The sequence below is a fragment of the Tachyglossus aculeatus genome, chromosome X1, assembly GCF_015852505.1.
Source record: "Tachyglossus aculeatus isolate mTacAcu1 chromosome X1, mTacAcu1.pri, whole genome shotgun sequence".
NCBI classification, from domain to species: Eukaryota; Metazoa; Chordata; class Mammalia; order Monotremata; family Tachyglossidae; genus Tachyglossus; species Tachyglossus aculeatus.
The window spans coordinates 4,030,073-4,051,849 of NC_052101.1; the positions used below are offsets into that span (position 1 = coordinate 4,030,073).

General features: G+C 41.4%; 1 pseudogene; it reads left to right on the forward strand.

Moving 5' to 3' along the window:
* Nucleotides 1–10,800: 10,800 nt before the first annotated feature.
* LOC119920288 lies at nucleotides 10,801–10,943 on the forward strand (annotated as a pseudogene).
* The last annotated feature ends 10,834 nt before the right edge of the window (nucleotides 10,944–21,777 follow it).

Sequence of the window (21,777 nt, forward strand, 5' to 3'; positions counted from 1 at the left end):
CTCATTGATGGAACCGCAATGCCCTAAACTTTGGCTTTTACACTTTTATTTGGTCTCATTGGCAAAATAACTTTTGTTGTACTACATTAACACCAACTAAAGAACATATGGTGGGTTTTTACAATTGCTACAGAAGAGAGAATGCAGAATTTGTCTACAACTTGAATTCCATTCTCTGACTAGTCTGGGCTGTTATTTATGTATAGCCTTCTATCGCCCTTGATAGTTAGCATGATTTAGGATAACCTCTATTCCAATAGTATTTCCTAAAAGGATAGTAATGGCAGTTAATGTCATAGCCAATACAATTCTTTTAAGTGAGACTTTTTTTTCTTCTTAAAGGAGCAATTAAACGTCTTCTATTATTTTTGTACAAAATGCATATTTTTAATGGCTCTATTCAAGAATCAAAATCGTGGTTTTTTTAATACACAAAATAAGGATATTATGTTTATCTTTTCATATTTATGTACTATGACAGGAAATCAAACGGCTCTGTGATATCAGAAATTAGATGATTTAATTCTAAATTTCAAAACTTGTGAGGTTTTCTGTCAGCTTTACCTACCAAAGAGTTAGAAGGAAAGACAAAAATTATGTCAAAATCCACCTAAAATATGTCATTTCAGTCTCCCCGCTCCAGTCCATAGTTCACTCTGCACCTCGGATCATTTTTAAACGTCTTCTATTGTTTTTGTACAAAATGCATATTTTTAATGTCTCTATCCAGGAATCAAAATCTTTGGGTTTTTTGATACTCAAAATAAGGATATTCTGTTTATCTTTTCATATTTATGTACTATGACAGGAAATCAAACGGATCTGCGATAGAAATTAGATGATTTAATTCCAAATTTCAAAACTTGTGAGGTTTTCTGTCCGCTTTGCCTACCAAAGAGTTAGAAGGAAAGACAAAAATTATGTCAAAATCCACCTAAACTATGTCATTTCAGTCTCCCCGCTTCAGTCCGTAGTTCACTCTGCAGCCCGGATCATTTTTCTAAAATAATCTATTAGTCCATGTTTCCCCACTCCCCAAGAGACCAGTGTCTGCCCATCCACCTAGGCATCAAATAGAAACTTTTACCTTAGGATTTAAAGCACTGAATCAACTTGTCTCCTCCTACCTCACCTCCATGATTTGCTATTAAAACTTTGCACCTCAAACTTCACTCTTCCAATGCCAACCTATTTAGTGGATCTCCATCTCATCTAGCTCACCTCTGGCCCACCGCCCACATCCTGCCTCTAGCCTCTAGACTGTAAGTTCATTGTGGTCAGGGAATGTGTCTATCAACTCTGTTATATTGTTACATTGCAAATCGTTGCATTTTCCTCTCCCAAGTGATGAACATATTGCTCTGCACACACAAAGCTCTCAATAAATATGATTGACAGAGAAGAGAAGAGAAAGAGACCGAAAGGAGACAGATATGCGAGCACTTGTGCACATATTTAGGAGGCCTTCCCAAACTGAGCCCCCTCCTTCCTCTCCCCCTCCTCCCCCTCTCCATCCCTCCCGCCTTACCTCCTTTCCTTCCCCACAGCACCTGTATATATGTTTGTACGTATTTATTACTCTATTTATTTTAGTTGTACATATTTATTCTATTTATGTTATTTTGTTAATATGTTTTGTTTTGTTCTCTGTCTCCCCCTTCTAGACTGTGAGCCCACTGTTGGGTAGGGACCGTCTCTATATGCTGCCAACTTGTACTTCCCAAGCGTTTAGTACAGTGCTCTGCACACAGTAAGCACTCAATAAATACGATTGAATGAATTGAATGAATGAATATTTGCTGTCTAATACTGGGATTTTGCACGATTTTAGACTCTGTACCCATAACAGGCCATCGATCCCCTGTCACCATGTTCAAACCTCACAAAGTTCACTGGAGAGGCCCAACATTTGTTAGGTTCTGCTTGTGGCAGAGACAGTTCCCCTTTAGGAAGTCATTCCTCAGGCATGTCCTCCATCTCGTACCACTGACTCACCATTCATTCAATAGTATTTATTGAGCGCTTACTGTGTACAGAGCACTGTACTAAGCGCTTGGGAAGTACAAATCAGCAACATATAGAGATGGTCCCTACCCAACAATGGGCTTACAGTCTAGAAGGGGGGAGACAGACAACAAAACAAGTAGACAGGTGTCAATACCATCAGAATAAATAGAATTATAGCTATATACACACTGATATATATATATATATATAGATATATATATATATCTATATATCTATATATATATATCTGATGAGCAGGCTCACCCGTGACTCTTCCTCCAGCTCCACTGAGAGTTCTAATCTTCTTCATCTAATCCATTACTGTGTGCCTTTTATATCAAATGTGTTAAGTGCTTACTATATAATATACTATATTATACTATATAATATAGTGCTTACTATATTCCAGGCACTGTTCATTCAATTGTATTTACTGAGTGCTTACTGTGTGCAGAGCACTGTACTAAGTGCTGTTTTAGGGGCTGGGGTGGATACAAGCTAATCAGGTTGGACACAGTCCCTGTCCCACGTGGGGCTCACACTCTAAATTCCCATTTTCCACATGAGGTAACTGAGGCACAGAGAAGTGAAGTGTCTTGCCCAAGGTCACCCAGCAGACGAGTGGCAAAGTTGGGATTAGAACCCATGACCTTCCGATTCCCAGACCCATGCTCTATCCACTAGGCCATGCTGCTTCTTTCACCTTCGTGTGTCTGTGGAAATCAGTTCACCTCTCTAGGTTTTTCCTATGATCTATACCTCAGTTTCCCCTTCTTTGTCAATGGAAGATAATGATGCTAATCTAACAGGGTTTGAGGCCAAAAAGGTCAATTAAAATGATTGACAAGCACCTTGGAAATCTGAGCAGTAGTAATAATAATAACATAATAATAATAATAATGGCATTTATTAAGCACCTGCTATGTGCAAAGCACTTTTCTAAGTGCTGGGGAGGTTACAAGGTGATCAGGTTGTCCCACGGGGTGCTCCCAGTCTTCATCCCCATTTTACAGATGAGGTAACTGAATCACAGAGAAGTTAAGTGACTTGCAGGTTGTCCCATGGGGGGCTCACAGTCTTCATCCCCATTTTACAGATGAGGGAAATGAATCACAGAGAAGTTAAGTGACTTGCCCAAAGTCACACAGCTGACAATTGGTGGAGCCAGGATTTGAACCCATAACCTCTGACTCCAAAGCCCGGGCTCTTTCCACTGAGCCACGCTGCTTCTAGTGGTTGTAGTAGTAGTAATATCACTAATATTTATGGGCTGCAGCACAGTCTAGTGGATAGAGCCTGGGTTTGGGAGTCAGAAGGTCATGGGTTCTAATTCCAGCTCCATCAATTGCCTGCTGTATGACCTTGGACAAATCGCTTAACCTCTCTGGGTCTCAGTTCCCTCATCTATAAAATAGGGATTAAAACTGTGAGCCCTATGTGGGACATAGACTGTGTCTAACCTATTTTGTATCTACCCCAGCACTTAAAACAGTGCCTGGCACATAGTAAGCACTTAACAAATACCATTATTATTATCATTATTGTTAATGATATTTATTAAGCATCACTGAAGCAATGCACTGTACCTCAGTACATAAGGAAAGTCCAAAAGTAACATGAGATCCTTTCCTGCCATCAATGAGCTTACATTCTAATGGGGGAGGAAGACATGGAATTATTTACACAGAAATGAGAGGAGCTATTAAATACAAACAATAATAATAATATTTTTAAATGGACATTTTCTTGGGACATCCCTATTTAAAGCCAAAAGCATCTTCCTGCCAGAAATTCACTCCGGCATCAAATTTGCCACTCCACAGCTCTGTGCATTTTTTAAGTTATTTGCAAGTCTCACCTCTTCCTGGAGGCTTTTCCAGCAGTTTTTATTTTCTCCCAGGTCACATCATCTCAGCCTTTTTGAACTCACTACTTCTCATCGCACTTTGGTACATATCATTTCATTTATTCACTTTCTGCTATCTATAAATTACTTTATATCTGTCTTCCCCAGCCAAGTTTCTTTTTAATTTTTAGAGTATTATAATTATTATTGTTGTGGTATTTGGTCAATGCTCTGTATCTGTGCCAGGTACTGTACTAAGAGTCGGGGTGGATACAAGCAAATCGGGTTGGATGTAGTCACGGTTCTAAACCCCATTTTATAGATGAGGAAACTGAGGCACCAGAGAAGTGAAGTGACTTGCCAAGGTCATGCAGCAGAAAAGTGGTGGAGTAGGGGTTAGAATTCTAGTCCTTCCATCTCCCAGACCCATGTTCTTTCCACTAGACCAATCAATCAATCAATCAATTGTATTTATTGAGTGCTTACTGTGTGCAGAGCACTGTACTAAGCGCTTGGGAAGTACAAGTTGACAACATATAGAGACAGTCTCTACCCAACAGTGGGCTCACAGTCTAGAAAGGGGAGACAGAGAACAAAACCAAACATAGACCATGCTGCTTCTCATCTACAACCACAAGATTTTATACTCCTCTCAGGGAGGAATCATCTCTTTACCAATCAATCTTATGTACTGAGCAGCTACTGTGTCCAGAGCTCTGTACTATATGTCTGGGAGAGTACAATAGGGTTAAACATAATCCCTGTTCTTCAAGAAGAAGCTCGTAGTCTTCTTCTATGATACTTTCCCAAAGAATTAGCATATTGCTCTGCTCACAATAGATAAATAGTATTGATGGTTGGACTATGTTGTTGGTTTATTTTCAATCAATCAATAAATCAGCAGCAATTATTGAGCTTTTCTGTTACAATGTATGGAGCCCTGTACTAAGTGCTTGGGAGCTGGTAGATATGTTCCCTGCCCACAAGAAGCTTATGAAGCCATCCAAACAGCTACTTTCTTAGTACAATCGCTAATCCTATCCTGACTGGATTACTGTTATCAGCCTCCTTTCTGATCTCCCAACCTCCTGTCTCTCCCTGCTTCAGTCTATACTTCACTCTGCTGTCCGGATTACCGTTCAACAGAAACACTCCGGACGTGTCACCCCCCTTCTCAAAAATCTCCAGTGGTTGCCTACCAAGCTTCATGTGAAGCAAAAACTCCTCACTCTCGGCTTCAAAGCTGTCCACCCCTCATCCCTGGGATTTGAACTCATGACCTCTGACTCCAAATTCCGGGTTCTTTCCACTAAGCCTCACTGTTATGTGGAATTCCCTCCCTCCACACACCCGCCAAGCTAGCTCTCTTCCTCCCTTCAAAGCCCTACTGAGAGCTCACCTCCTCCAGGAGGCCTTCCCACACTGAGCCCCCTCCTCATCCCCCCTGCCTTACCTCTTTCCCCTCCCCACAGCACCTGTATATATGTTTGTACATATTTATTACTCTATTTATTTTACTTGTACATGCTTATTCTATTTATTTTATTTGGTTTATATGTTTTGGGTTGTTGTCTGTCTCTCCCTTCTAGACTGTGAGCCTGCTGTTGAGTCCCCCTCTTACCTCACCTCCCTTCTCTCCTCCATCACAGCCCGCACCCTCCGCTCCTCTGCCGCCACTAACCTCTTCACTGGGCCTCATTCTTGCCTGTCCCGCCATTGACCCCTGGTCCACATCCTACCTCTGGCCTGTGATGCCCTCCCTCCTCAACTAACATACTTCCCTTCTAAAGGGTCACCTCCTCCAGGAATCCTTCCCAGACTGAGCCCCTCTTTTCCTCTGCTCCTCCTCCCCTCTCCATCATCCTGACTCCCTCCCTCTGCTCTACCCTCCTCCCCGCCCCACAAGATACTATCAATCAAGCCTGACTCATTCAGGGGTTAGACAGTAGATGGGTAGAGTGCTTTTTCTCTCGGCAGCCTGAAAATTATTGGAATAAGGATGCATCACAAAACCATTTCCCAGAATCACTTAACCTCCCTGCCTCCCTCTCACTGAGCTGATAGCAGCAAAAAATGTCAAATCTCTGATCTCTATTGACACTGGACTATGTGAGACAATCCTTTAAGAGTAACTGTGATTAACATGGGACTTCTGAACTCTGTGGCTATGAGAGGACACCAGGGAGGGATGAGGGGCACATTCCTGGATCCGATAATCAATTAATTAAGTACTTACTGTCAGCAAAACACTGTACAAAGTACTTGGGAGAGTACAATACAAAAGATTAGGTATAGATAATCCCTGCTTACAAGGAGCTAACAAACCAGAGAGGCAGGCAGCCATTAAAATGAATTACGGATGAAAATGTACATACATTCTGTGGGATTGGAGAAGGGGTGAGTATCAGGGTGATTAAGAGGAACATCATTAATTCATTCATTCAATCATATTCATTTATTCATTCATTCATTCAATCGTATTTATTGAGCACTTACTGTGTGCAGAGCACTGTACTAAGCGCTTGGGAAGTACAATTCAGCACACAGACAACCCCTACCCAACAACAGGCTCACAGTCTAGAAGAGGGGAAACAGCCATTAAAATGAATTATGGATGAAAATGTACATACATTCTGTGGGATTGGAGAAGGGGTGAGTATCAGGGTGATTAAGAGGGACGTCATTAATTCATTCATTCAATCGTATTTATTCATTCATTCATTTATTCAATCATATTTATTGAGCGCTTACTGTGTGCAGAGCACTGTACTAAGCGCTTGGGAAGTACAATTCAGCAACAAATAGAGACATTCGCTACCCACAACAGGCTCACAGTCTAGAAGGGGGGAAAACAGCCATTAAAATGAATTACGGATGAACATGTACATACATTCTGTGGGATTGGAGAAGGGGTGAGTATCAGGGTGATTAAGAGGAACGTCATATACATTCTGTGGGATTGGAGAAGGGGTGAGTATCAGGGTGATTAAGAGGAACGTCATTAAGTCATTCATTCAATCGTATTTATTCATTCATTCATTCATTCAATCGTATTTATTGAGTGCTTACTGTGTGCAGAGCACTGTACTAAGCGCTTGGGAAGTACAATTCAGCAACAAATAGAGACATTTACTACCCACAACAGGCTCACAGTCTAGAAGGGGGGAAACAGACAACAAAACAAGTAGGCGGGCATCGATAGCATCAATATAAATAAATAGACATAATAATAATAATAATAATAATAATGGCATTTATTAAGTGCTTACTATGTGCAAAGCACTGTTCTAAGCGCTGATATAGATATAGATATCATTCTGGGCAGGGAATGAGTCTATCAGCTCTCATATCATACTCTCCCAAGTACTTAGTACAGCACTCGGCGCACAGTAAGGGCGCAATAAATATTGATTGACTGAATGGTTGAACAGAACCACATATGTAGACGACTCAGAAGGAAGAGCTGAGGTAGGGAAGTGAGGGCTTAGTTGGGAAAGGCCTCTAGGAGATGTGACTTAACTCAGATAATGCAAGAAAGGATGGAGAAGTGCTATTATCCTGCTCAAGGATGGTCTGAGGGGTACTGGGAGTTGCTCGGAGAGTTGCTCCATTCTCTGGATCCCCCGGGGTTCTCTGAATCTCATGGAGGTCTGTCTCCCAGTGCCACTTCACCTGTGACCCTTCACAATGATTCACATTTTTTCCTCACCGGTGTTGACTTTTCTGCAGGATCCTGACCATTCTTCCTGATCAATCGCATCAAGGACCTTGTGGCTCAGCCCTCAAAAATATAAGCGGAATCCCAAAGATGGATCTGTTCATTAAAAACCCATTCGTGGCTCCGTATTAATTGCCGATGGCTCAAGTGCTTCCTTTAGCACTGACTATATCGCCTCGGTGAGAAAGCACTCTTCCTCCCCAAAATCCGCATCATTAAATAAAATTGATGGGTGTCGTTGCCTTCTATTTCCTTCCGTGGGGAGCAGAGCACACAGAGTAGATAGAGTCACAGGTGGAAAATATGAAATCCTGGCAAGAGGACTGGTATTGTTATTTCCTAAATAAATACTGTAATAGCAAAATCATACTATGGTAACTCCCCACCTATGGGAAACAGTAACAATTTGATGCTGTATTCCAGGTGCAGTGGGAAATTACATGATAAGGAATATGATTTATAACATTTAGCAGAGTTGAAATGTGAATAATGGCCCATTTGTATCCAAAAGCCACTTTAATATTTGCCAGGAATTTTTATTTATCATTTCATGTGATCTTTGACTTTAAATTTAGTGACCTTTCCAGTATTTAAAAAAAAAAAAGATATCAAACCCCCATTTTTGTTTAATAACTTCATGCCCTTACTTTGATTGTTACCACTGACCTTCAAACATCTTTTATTGCACTCTATCCATAAGTTTGTTTTAATATCTTTACTTCCTCTAATTACCTGGATCATTCTATACGGTTCCCTACAGGGAAATATACCACTGAAGCTGGGTTTTTAAATACTAATTAAAAAATTCATTAGTGTGTGAATTAATTTCCTCCCTTTGTATTTTCCTTTCCCTCTTGATAGCCATCAGACATTGAGAAACAGTCTAGTTGTTGCCACACGGAAATCCAGAATTCACTTTAATTACTCTTTTAGGGTTCCTCGTCGGAGAGCAGGGTCAGAGAACGATCTCAGTGCAGGACCATCTAACCCCTGAATGAGTCAGGCTTGATTGATGGTATCTGGCTTTTCTTCAGTTTTTGGGTTTTTTTTAAATAAAAACCCTATTTATTAAGGGTCGATTACTGTGTTCAGTCCTGGGATAGGTACAGTTGAATCAGATCAGACACAGTCTCTGTCCCATATGGAGCTTATAGTCTGAGAGGTGGAGAGAGAAGCAGCGTGGCTCAGTGGAAATGCCATCATTATTATTATTATCATTGTATCTACCCCATAATGATGCATTTATAGCTATAATTTTTGGAAGCAGCGTGGCTTGGTGGAAAGATCATGGGCTTGGGAGTCAGAGGTTGTGGGTTCTAATCCTGTCCCTGCCTCTCATCAGCTGTGTGACTGTGGGCAAGTCACTTAACTTCTCGGTGCCTCAGTTATCTCATCAGTAAAATGGGGATTAAGACCGTGAGCCCCACGTGGAACAACCTGATAACCTTGTATCTACCCCAGTGCTTAGTAAAGCACTTGGCTCCTAGTAAGCACTTAACAAATACCATTATTACTATTATTATTATTATTATTATCTCTATTTTACAAATGAGGAAACTAATGAGATTTAGAGAGGTTAAGTGATTTGCCCAAAGTCACACAGGATGTCAGTGTGGGAAAGCTGGGACTAACATCCAGATCCTCTGATTTTCTGTCCTGCACTCTATCCATTAAACCCTCTGTCCTCTCTCTACAGGTAAATAAAGAGAGAGAGAAAGTGAGAGGGAGAGACAGAGAAAGAGAGAGAATGCTATTGATAAAGTTAATAATAATGATCATCAGCACTTAACTCCATCTCTGGAATCAAGACAAATCGGCAACTCTCTCACCACTCTTTCTAGTTTCTATTTATGCTACTGATATTGTTGTTCATAGTGGTATTAATCACTCACAGTGTGCTAAGCCCTGGGGTATACATGATAGAATAGGTTCTGACAGTTTAAATGTGCTGATTTGGAGCAGGTAGGGCCGGGACTCGGAAATCAGGAATCCTTTCAGAGTGCAGACTGCAGTAGGCCCATGGCCATGATTAATCAGGGGTATTTGCTGAGGGCCTACTTCATGCAGAATACTGGACTAAGCACTTGGAAGAGCACAATACAGTAAGTAGACATCCCTGTAGCAGGGAGTAGATCAAGAACACACAGGAGAGAAGATTGGTGTCAGGAGGCAGAGTGATTTTACCCTGGGTCATTCATTCATTCAATCGTTTTTATTGAGCGCTTACCGTGTGCAGAGCACTGTACTAAGCACTTGGGAAGTACAAGTTGGCAACATATAGAGACGGTCCCTACCCAACAGCGGGGTCTGGTTTTGCCTTGGATTACTGTCCCTCTTGTCACTCTCCCAAATCTCCTCAGTCAAGAATCAAGTCCCAAACCAATATATAATTGGTCTCTCCATCTTCCAGGGAAAAAGAGGGATAAAAATTAGAGAAACAGCATGTCCTCAAGGTATTAATAATAATAATAATTGTGGTATTTGTTAAATGCTTACTATCATCATCATCATCAATCGTATTTATTGAGCGCTTACTATGTGCAGAGCACTGTACTAAGCGCTTGGGAAGTACAAATTGGCAACATATAGAGACAGTTCCTACCCAACAGTGGGCTCACAGTCTTAAAGGGGGAGACAAGTCTAAAAGGGGGAGACAAGTCTAAAAGTCTAGAATGTGCCAAGCACCATTCTAAGGGCAAGGGTAGATACAAAGTAATCTGGTTGGACACAGTCCTTGTCCCTCATGGTGCTCACAATCTTGATCCCCATTTTCCAGATGAGGTCACTGAGGCACAGAGAAGTGAAGCGACTTGCGCAAGGTCACATGGCAGACGTGGCAGAGCAGGATTAGAACCCACGACCTCTGGCCTCCAGGCCCATGCTCTTTCCACTAAGCCTTGAGACATGGACTACTAGAAATAATATAGGTCTGAGAGTCAGAGGGCCTGAATTTGAAAGCTGGCTCCTCCACTTGTCTGCTGTGTGACCGTGGGTAAGTAGCTAAATTTTTCTGTGGCTCAATTTCCTCATCTGTAAAGTGGGAATTAAATCCCTCCCTTCGACTTAGACTGTGAGCACCATTTATTCATTCATTCAATCGTATTTATTGAGTGCTTACTGTGTGCAGAGCACTGTGCTAAGCGCTTGGGAAGTACAAGTCGGCAACATATAGAGACGGTCCCTACCCAACAACGGGACAGGGGCTGTGTCCAGCCTGGTTATCTTCCATCTACTTCCCATGATATGAAGGTGGCTTTCCCAGGATGAGGCTCACCCATTGCACTCTGGAAGTCCTGATTCTTGAGATATCCCCAAATGTGGGAAACTCGACTGCATTATTTGTGGCAGTGATGATGATGATGGTATTTGTTAAGCGCTTACTATGTGCCAAGCACTGTTCTAAGCGCTGGGGGATACAAGGTAATCAGGTTGTCCCACGTGGGGCTCACATTTCCCCCCATTTTCCACGTGGGGCTCCCACATTGTCAGGTTGTCCCACGTGGGGCTCCCCATTTTCCAGATGAGGTAACTGAGGCACAGAGAAGTTAAGCGACTTGTCCAAAGTCACACAGCTAAGTGACGGAGCTGGGATTAGAACCCGTGACTTCTGACTTCCAAGCCTTTGCTCTTTCCACTAGGCCACGCTGCTTCTCTTGTGGGGACTGTGTTCTCACTCTCCCCTGATACTGTGTTTAGAAGAAAATAATGCATTCTCAGCGGTTGATTTTTAGGGTAGGGTGTTTAGATTTGCTTTCACTAATAATAACTGTGGCATTTGTTAAGCGTTTACTATGTGCCAGACACTGTACAATGCGCTGGGTGGATACAAACAAATCAGGTTGGACACAATCCCTGTTCCATGTGGGGCTCACGTTCTCAATCCCCATTTTACAGATGAGGTAACTGAAGCCCAGAGATGTGAAGTGACTCACCCAAGGTCACACAGCAGAGAAGCAGTGTGGCTCAGTGGAAAGAGCCCGGGCTTTGGAGTCACAGGTCATGGGTTCAAATCCCGGCTCCGCCAATTGTCAGCTGTTTGACTTTGGGCAAGTCACTTAACTTCTCTATGCCTCAGTGACCTCATCTGTAAAATGGGGATTAAGACTGTGAACCCCCCTGTGGGACAACCTGATCATCTTGTAACCTCCCCAGCACTTAGAACTGTGCTTTGCACATAGTAAGTGCTTAATAAATGCCATTATTATCATTATTATAAGTGACGGAGCTGGGATTAGAACCCGTGTCCTTCCGACTCCAAGACCTGAGCTCTATCCTCTCTGCCATGGGTTGTGTATTCATTCATTCATTCTTTCAAGCGTATTTATTGAGCGCTTACTGTGTGCAGAGCACTGTACTAAGCGCTTGGGAAGTACAAGTTGTGTATGGCTCTCTACCACCAAGTTGAGGTTGTTTTGTGAAACTAGAGCTCATGGATGTCATGGTCCGGGGCCAAAACCACCACCTAAGTAGTTTGTACCTGTAGAAGCAACGTGGCCTAGTGGAAAGAGCCATATGTATATATGTATATATGTTTGTACATATTTATTACTCTATTTATTTTACTTATACATATCTATTCTATTTATTTTATTTTGTTAGTATGTTTGGTTTTGTTCTCTGTCTCCCCCTTTTAGACTGTGAGCCCACTGTTGGGTAGGGACTGTCTCTATATGTTGCCAACTTGTACTTCCCAAGCGCTTAGTACAGTGCTCTGCACACAGTAAGCGCTCAATAAATACAACTGATTGATTGAAAGAGCCACAGAATCTGGGTTCCAATCCTGGCTCTGCCACTTGTCAGCTGCGTGACCTTGAGCAAGTCACTTAACTTCTCTGAATCTCAGTTTCCTCATCTGTAAGATGGGAATTCAATACCTGTTCTCCTTCCTACTTAGACTTTGAGCCCCATGTCGGGTAGGGACTGTCGGACCCGATTCACTTGTATCTACCTTGGTGCTTAGAACAGGGCTTGACACATAGTAAGCACTTAATAAATACAGTGATGATGATGACGATAATAATAATATCTACCCCAGTGCTTAGTACAGTTCTTTGCACATAGTAAGTGAGCCCGTTGTTGGGTAAGGACCGTCTCTATATGTTGCCAACTTGTACTTCCCCAGCGCTTAGTACAGTGCTCTGCACACAGTAAGCACTCAATAAATACGATTGAATGAATGAATACTATAGTTATAAGAACTTGAACTCCAATTTGGTAGAGAGAAATGGAGGGAAGAGTGTGAAGAGTTGTGTTGAAACAGAAGTCAGTCAGACAGCCAACTGTATTTATTGAACGCTTACCATGTACCAAGCACTGTACTAAGTGCTTGGGAGAGTACAGCAGAAAAATAATTAATCAATTAATAAATGATTAGAGTGTTTATAATAATAAGAATGATGGCATTTGTTAAGCACTTACTATGTGCAAAGCATTGTTCCAAGCGCTGGGAGGATACAAGGTGATCAAGTTGTCCCACGTGGGAGTCACAGTCTTAATCCCCATTTTACAGATGAGGTAACTGAGGCTCAGAGAAGTGAAGTAACTTGCCCGAGGTCCACAGCAGACATGTGGTGGTGCTGGGATTCGAACCCATGACCTCTGAGTCCAAAGCCTGTGCTCTTTCCACTGAGCCATGCTGCTTCAAAGCACTGTTCTAAGCGCTGGGGGAGTTACAAGGTGATCAGGTTGTCCCATGGGGGGCTCACAGTCTTAATCCCCATTTTACAGATGAGGTAACTGAGGCACAGAGAAGTCAAGTGACTTGCCCAAAGTCACACAGCTGACAATTTGTGGAGCTGGGATTTGAACCCATGACCTCTGATTCCCAAGCCCGGGCTCTTTCCACTGAGCCATGCTTCTATCTGCTTATTAAGTGGTAACTGTCAAGCCCTCTAATGACCAATCTGTATTCATTCATTCATTCAGTCATATTTATTGAGCGCTTACTGTGTGCAGAGCACTGTACTAAGCACTTGGGAAGTCCAAGTTGGCAACATCTAGAGACGGTCCCTACCCACCAGCGGGCTCACAGTCTAGAAGGGGGAGACAGACAACAAAACGAAACATTTTAACAATATAAAATAAATAGAATAGTAAAATATCTCGTCTATCCTCCCTTTCCCTGACACCCAACCTTTTGTCCATGTGCTTCCTCCAGACTGGTCCTCCCCTCCACTGTACTAAGCGCTTGGGGGAGTACAATATAACACAATTTGTAGTCATGTTTCCTGCCCACAACGAGCTTACAGTCTAGAGGGGGAGACAGCTGGGGGAGACAAACTGTATAAAATAAATTTATCCAAATAAATTATGGATATGCATATATAGACTCTTCTACACTGTGAGCCTGCTGTTGGGTAGGGACCGTCTCTATATGTTGCCAACTTGAACTTCCCAAACGCTTAGTACAGTGCTCTGCACACAGTAAGCGCTCAATAAATACGATTGAAAGAATAAGTGCTTTGGGGCTGAGGGAGGGGTGAATAAAAGATGTGATAAAGGGTGTGTTTTGTCCTTTCCATTGTCTCCAGGGAACCGTAGAAATGGCTTTAAAAGACTGCAGAAAAGACTTTTAAAATTAACTAGAAAACACCCTGTTCATCTAAATTCTAGTAGAAATAATATCTTCTTACCTAGTTTGAAACTTCAGAAATTCCCTCTCATCACTGGCAAAACCAGGCCTTGTTGAAACCTGCTCCTGGAGTGAAAATGAATGTGCAAAGCTGGGTCTTGAGTGGCTGTCCAAGCTATCTGCATTAAAATCAGCCACGAGAGTGAGAAACAGGCGAGGCAGCTCATGAAATATTGTTAAAGGAAATGACTTGATGCATAACTGGGAAAACACACCACTGTTTGAATGGAGGCAAAGTCTGATTAACATCCCCATTTCTGATAAACAGAAATGAACATCAATTTGTCCTTTGCCCAGGCATATGAAGATGATTATCTGGGTGGCCTCGGTAATTTTTATTCAGAGATATTTCAGCAATAGCTTTTGCAAGGATGGATTTTCTGAAAGTATTTCAAGAGTTTATCAACTGTATCTTCCGAATCCGAGCTTCTGTGATTACGGTCCCAAATCTCAAAGTTTCTACTCGAATGCCTAAAATGAAAACTAAAACAACAAAAATGGCATTAGTGGGAAGGATGTCACATCACAGGTGAGAAGATAGTTGTGGAAATAAAATGAACTGTTATAACTCTCAGATTGTTGCTTTTGGTAGAAGGCAAGCAACGTCAACCTTCACACAAAAATATCTAGATCGCACTAGGTGAATGCCCTGAAAAAAAAAAATGGAGGGGGTGGGGGGAAGAGGGAGAAAGAATCTTAGAATGAGGAAAATAGTCTCTGTTTATCAAGATCTTTAAAAAATGCTTTCTAGAATGCTGATCTGACCAAAATACAGGGCGAGACTGAGATGTGTATTCGCTCTTTTTCCTTTTTCCCCCCTTTATCCTCTCCTCCTCTCCACCCAACCTCCTTCCCCTCCCCACAGCACTTGTATATATATTTGTACAGATTTATTACTCTATTTTACTTGTACCTATTTACTATTCTACTTGTTTAGTTAATAATGCACATATAGCTTTAATTCTATTTGTTCTGACAACTTTGACACCTGTCTACATGTTTTGTTTTGTTATCTGTCTCCACCTTCTAGACTGTGAGCCCACTGTTGGGTAGGGGCCATCTCTATATGTTGCCGACTTGTACTTCCCAAGCGCTTAGTACAGTGCTCTGCACACAGTAAGCGCTCAATAAATATGATTGGTTGAATGAATGAATGCATGAACTCTTTGGGTCACAAAGGTACCATTTAGTAAATTAGCAAATTTAATGCCCCAAAGAGTACTCTGAAAGGCTTTTAATGCTGCTACAGAAAGGGAGCAATATACTCCTTTATTGCCAGTAGATTCAGGCTCAATATATTTTATGGCCTTGCCTCAGGCCTTCACAATGGGGAAAGGTTGTTAAGGCAGGAAGTTCACAGAAGTATCTTTTTTTAGTCTAAACCATTTTCTAGCTCTTTCTACTGCATTCAAGATTTTCCTCTCATAAATTTGATCACCTCTTCAAGAAAAGGGAATCAACTGAGAAGTGGACAAGATGAATAAAAGAAATGATCAAGCTGACATTTTCAGGAGAGAATGAATATTGACCCTGAAGCCATCACAAGGTGCAGTTATCAGATAACTGTGAAAAAGTACACATTTATTGAGTGGGTAACTATGTGCAGAGCATTCTACTAAGCACTTGGGAGAATATAATACAACAGAGTTGGCAGACAAGCTTCCTGCCCTCACAGAGCTGACAGTCTAGAGGTGGAGGGAGATATAAAATAATTACAGTTGATGGTAAGAAGGAACCTAGACCACTTTTTATAAACACTTGGTCATTTGCTAAACCATAACCACCCAGATAATACCTAAATCTATCAATGAATAAGGAATGACTCCCTTTTTTATCTTCCAACTTCCACAGTAAACAACGACAACAGCAGCAAAAAATATATATGGCACTTCCTAATGCTTTTCTCAGTTTTATTCTGTACCTTTCTTTTTTGACCCCTTCTGACCATCCTCTCCCAAGCAGTATTGCCCTCCCATACTTTTCCCTTTGTATTTCCCTTTGTATTTATTTATTTTACTTGTACATATCTATTCTATTTATTTTATTTTGTTAGTATGTTTGGTTTTGTTCTCTGTCTCCCCCTTTTAGACTATGAGCCCACTGTTGGGTAGGCACTGTCTCTGTATGTTGCCAACGTGTACTTTCCAAGCGCTTAGTACAGTGCTCTGCACACAGTAAGCGCTCAATAAATGTGATTGATGATGATGATAACAAACATTGTAGAAGAAGAGAGGGTGGGCATCCAATTGAGTAACTCTTTCATTTTCTCCCTTTGCCAGGGGTTCAGTGACTTTAAGATTTTTATGTCTGTGGGATGAAGATTACGTTTCAGAAGAAAGTTTGTCAAACAGGAAGGGTTCAGGGAGAAATTACAGGACAGGTCTGTATGAATGAGGAGAGCCTTGGATCCATTTTATCAGTCAAACCATATTTATTAAAGAAGGTAGAAGCCTATACTATCTTTGACACATGGAATTTCAAGGGTGGGAGTGAGCTAATTCCCTCCTTGGACAGTTACTGAAGAGTGAAGAAATGAAAAACAAATCAATCAGATTCCAAAATAGTCATCCCAGTTGTATGCATAAATACTCCTCACCGGTCCCAATATTTCAGTGTCATTAAAAAACCTCGTCATATATTGCTAAAAAAACCCCCGAATCATTCATCTTTGAAACAATTAAATAATAAGCGGAAAATGATGTTCAGATATTAACAAACACCTTTCAGGTTAAAATTGTAGGCCTTTCTTGTCAGAGATCTGTAGTCACTACATTCCCGAAAGATACGTAATATTCCTCAAAGTTGAACAAAGAAGCGAAGTGTCTGCAAATGGGGCTCAGAGAGATGATCTCTACTGGCTTTTATCTACAAGGCTTGTAATGTCCAGGCCCTGGAATTAAAAGAAGACCATAGCTTCGGAGGACTTTGCAGACCAAAAATCACTTTAAGAGGGCTCAGCCTTGCCTCTCCAGCCAATCACGACAAGTGGTTCAAACCTGCCAGGATTGGGCCCGTTGACGTGGGTTTTGTATTTATTTTTGTTTGTTTGTTTTTATGGTATTTGCTAAGCACGTACTACAATCCAGGCACTGTACTAAGTGCAGGGGTGGATACAAGCAAATCGGGTTGGACAGAGTCCACGCCCCATACGGGGCTCAAAGTCTTACAGGTGAGGTACTCGAGGCACAGAGAAGCTAAGTGACTTGGCCAAGGCCACACAGCCAACAAGTGGTAGAGCCGGAATTAGAACTCAGGTCCTTTGGACTCCCAGGAGTATGCTCTTTTCACTAGGCCACGCTGCTCAAATGTAACCGGTTGAGCTACGTACAGAGTTTGCCAGAACTCTCTGAAGGCAAGGAGGAACTAAGCAAAATGGGAATTGCTCAAGGGCCGGTCAAATCGTATCATCTTCATTAAGAGCTTCAGCAGATATCAGGCCCAAGATCTAAACTACTGAAGGCTATAAATTGCAGATTCTCTCATACGGTTTGGTTGATGGAAGGCATAAATCACCTTTCCGAGGATAGAGCAGGCGAGAGCGTACTACACCGCCGAGTCCCACTAAACATTAAATAACCAAGTTCCGACACATCTCAGCCATAAACCTTTTTAATGAGTACAAAGCAGAGGTGGTTTGTCATCGAATTAGTTCGACGCCTACTCTTAATTTTAGCCACTGAAGCGCACGCAAGGAAATTGAATCAGGTTCTTTCGGTCGGGAAAAGCATGCTTCAATCATGGCTCCAGCTTAAATTTGCACCTATTTGTCAGTGCGGAAACTGGTCACTTACGGTGTAAAAGATGACCTCTGAGAGAATAAATAATTTAAAGTGAAAGAGGTGACATTTGAAATTCACTAGATGATTACTAAAATGTACCATTTGTCAGAAATTTAATGATATGGTTAAAAAGAGAGATTCACTTTCACTCTGTTCTGCCTTGAAGATGCTCAAAGGTCATTACATCTTTGAATATGATGCGTCTCTACTGGACACGTCAATAGTCAAAAAAGGATAGGAACACATTTGATGCCAGTAATTCTGAGTTAAATAGATGTTTGTTATATTAAGGGAAAAGTTTGGGAGGGCATTTCTGCTTAAGAAAGGATGGACAGAAGTGGGGGGAAGAAAGATCCAGAATAAAACTGAGATGGGCATTAGGGAGTGCCATACATTTTTTTGTTGCTGTCGTGTTGTTTAATGTGGAAGTTGGAAGATAAAAACAAGGTGATTCATCACCATCACAAGTTTGACTGATTTTTAAAATATCATTTTCAAAGCAGAGGCAGAAGAAATTCATTTCCGGGAAATAGCGTGAAAAAATTAGGCCTTTGTCCCCCCGAGGAAAGGTAAATACTAGTTGGGTTGAATGATTCTGAATTGAAGCGTGATCCAAAAGACTCAAAGAGCAATATCCTCTGCTGAACGTGGCTATTGTAGAAGGCAAATATACACTGTATGACAGAGCATTACATGTTAAAAATAGATTGGCTTCCAGTCTTCATGCAATATACCATCTCACATCTATTACCTACCATTTTTACCTCAGTGCTCTTTGGTAATAACTGAAAAAGCTATTGACAGTATTGGACCAGGATGAAGGAGTGAAAAATGACAAGAATAATGAAGGATCATCTTCCTTCTAGGGTGGATGGATGACTTTGGCTCAGACTAGTGGCTCCACTTAGGGAGCTCTATATTTTGACCTCAACGTTCATTCTGGTTTTTGTCTTTTTTTTAATTAAATATCCTGAAATGACTCCTGTTTACTTATTCACAATGAAACAATCTTACTTGCATTTCTGTGTTGACTGTCATGTTTTGGTGAGGAACTGGTGATGAACAGCAATTGCCTTAATATGTTTAAATTGAATTTTTATTTCAGGCAAGTAATTTAAAGGACAAAATAAATTAAGAATTTAAATTGCTAGCTTGAGGCCTTTGAAATAAATGCAAGTTACTTTCTGCATGGTATGTTCAATTATTTGTGGTTGGTTGGGGAGATTGTTTCGTGTTCATTTTATTATGCCCAATCTTCCTCACTAGTTTCTATATCATATTCTGCAAATTCAAATAACCAGAGTTGCCATTACACCTAGTTAGGATGTTATTTCACATTCCTTCTCACTAATCCTTTCCCACCAATTCAGTAGTCAAACTGGAGGCAGAAGATGATAGTGTGTTTTATATCATAAGGGGGAAACAAATCTAATTGAAAATCAGAGATTGTACGGGGCCAATCGATCAGTCATACATACTGAATGTTTGCTGTGCACAGAGCACTGAACTAAGTTCTTGGGAGAGTACAATATAGCAGATTTGGTAGGAATTTTCCCTGCCCTCAATGAGCTTACAGTCTAGAGGGGGAGACTGACTATGATAGAAATAAATAAATTATAAGTATGTAAATTTGTGTTGTGTTGCTGATGGAAGGGTGAAAAGAGGAAGAAAATCAGGGTGTTGAAGAGTGTGGGAGAACAGGAAATGAGGGCTTAGGGAAGGCCTCTTGGAGGAGATCATTCTTTTATTCAATTGTATTCACTGAGTGCTTACTGTGTGCAGAGCACTGTACTAAGCTCCCAGGAGAGTACAATGCAACAGTAAACAGATGCATTACCTGCCCAAAACGAATTTACAGTTTAGAATGCGGGAGACAGACATCAATATAAATAAATAAAATTATGGATATATCATCATCAATCGTATTGAGCACTTACTGTGTGCAGAGCACTGTACTAAGCACTTGGGAAGTACAAGCTGGCAACATATAGAAACAGCGGGCTCACAGTCTAAAAGGGGGAGACAGAGAACAAAACCAAACATAGTAACAAAATAAAATAAATAGAATAGATATGTACAAGTAAAATAGAGTAATGAATATGTACAAACATATATACATATATACAGGTACATACAGGTACATCCATATATATGGATATATGCATAAGTGCTGCGGGGCTGGGAGGGGGAAAGAGCCAAGGGAGCAAGTCAGGGCGATGAGAAGGGAGTGGGAGAGGAGGAAAGGTGGGGTTTATGTGCCTTTAATAAGGCACTGAAGGTGGGGAGGGTCTGATATGAACAGAGAGAGTATTCCAGGCTAGAGGCAGGGATACCTCTAGACTGTAAGCACTTTGGGAGCAGGGGATATGTCTGATTATTGTTAAAGTGTTCTCTCCCAAGCACTTAGTACAGTGCTCTGCACACAGTAAGCACTGAATAAATAAGATTGACTGACTGATAGGATGGAGGCAAGAGGTCGGCAGCAAGATAACCCACAAGGAGTTTGCATGTGAAGTAGTATAAACATATTTACCAGGGGGTAATTAAAATAATTAAATGATTGTACAAGTGATCATTCACGTATAATAATAATAACAATTGTGGTATTTGATAAACACTTACTATGTGCCAAGCACTGTTCTAAACTCTGGGGTACATACCAGGAAATCAGGTTGTCCCACGTGGGGCTCAAAGTCTTAATCCCCATTTTACAGATGACGTAACTGAGGCAGAGAGAAGTGAAATGACTTGCCCAAAGGCACACGGCTGATACAAAAGAGCCGGTGGAGGGAGTGAAAGAAATAAATAAGCACTAGAGGTGGTGATGGTTTCATCTATCTGACTTGGGGTGTTGACAGTGAATTTGGGAAGGCTTCTTGGAGGAGGTGGGATTTTAGAAGGACAAGAGATTAACCCAAGATAATGGTTGTCCACCTTGACAAGTGCTTAGTACAGTGCTCTGCACACAGTAAGAGCTCAATAAATACAATTGAATGAATGATTGAACAAATGGTGTGACATAATGGATGTGAGACCTGGAGGGGCTGATCCTCTGAAGTTAAAGAAGCAGCGTGGCTCAGTGGAAAAAGCACGGGCTTTGGAGTCAGAGGTCATGGGTTCAAATCCCAGCTCCACCAACTGTCAGTTGTGTGACTTTGGGCAAGTCACTTCACTTCTCTGGGCCTCAGTTACCTCATCTGTAAAATGGGGATGAAGACTGTGAGCCCCCCGTAGGACAACCTGATCACCTTGTATCCTCCCGAGCGCTTAGAACAGTGCTTTGCACATAGTAAGCGCTTAATAAATGCCATTAAAAAAATATCACTTGAAAGGATATCTGTGATATGGAAATCAATCAATTGGTCAATGGTATTGAGTGCTTACTCTGAAGAACACTGCCCTATCAATCAATCAATCAATCGTATTTATTGAGTGCTTACTGTGTGCAGAGCACTGTACTAAGCTCTTGGGAAGTACAAGTTGGCAACATATAGAGACGGTTCCTACCCAACAGTGGGCTCACAGTCTAAAAGGGGGAGACAGAGAACAAAATCAAACATACTAACAAAATAAAATAAATAGAATAGATATGTACAAGTAAAATAGAGTAACAAATATGTACAAACATATATACATATATACAGGTGCTGCGGGGAAGGGAAGGAGGTAAGATGGGGGGGTGGAGAGGGGGACAAGGGGGAGAGGAAGGAAGGGGCTCAGTGTGGGAAGGCCTCCTGGAGGAGGTGAGCTCTCAGTAGGGCCTTGAAGGGAGGAAGAGAGCTAGCTTGGCCCTAAA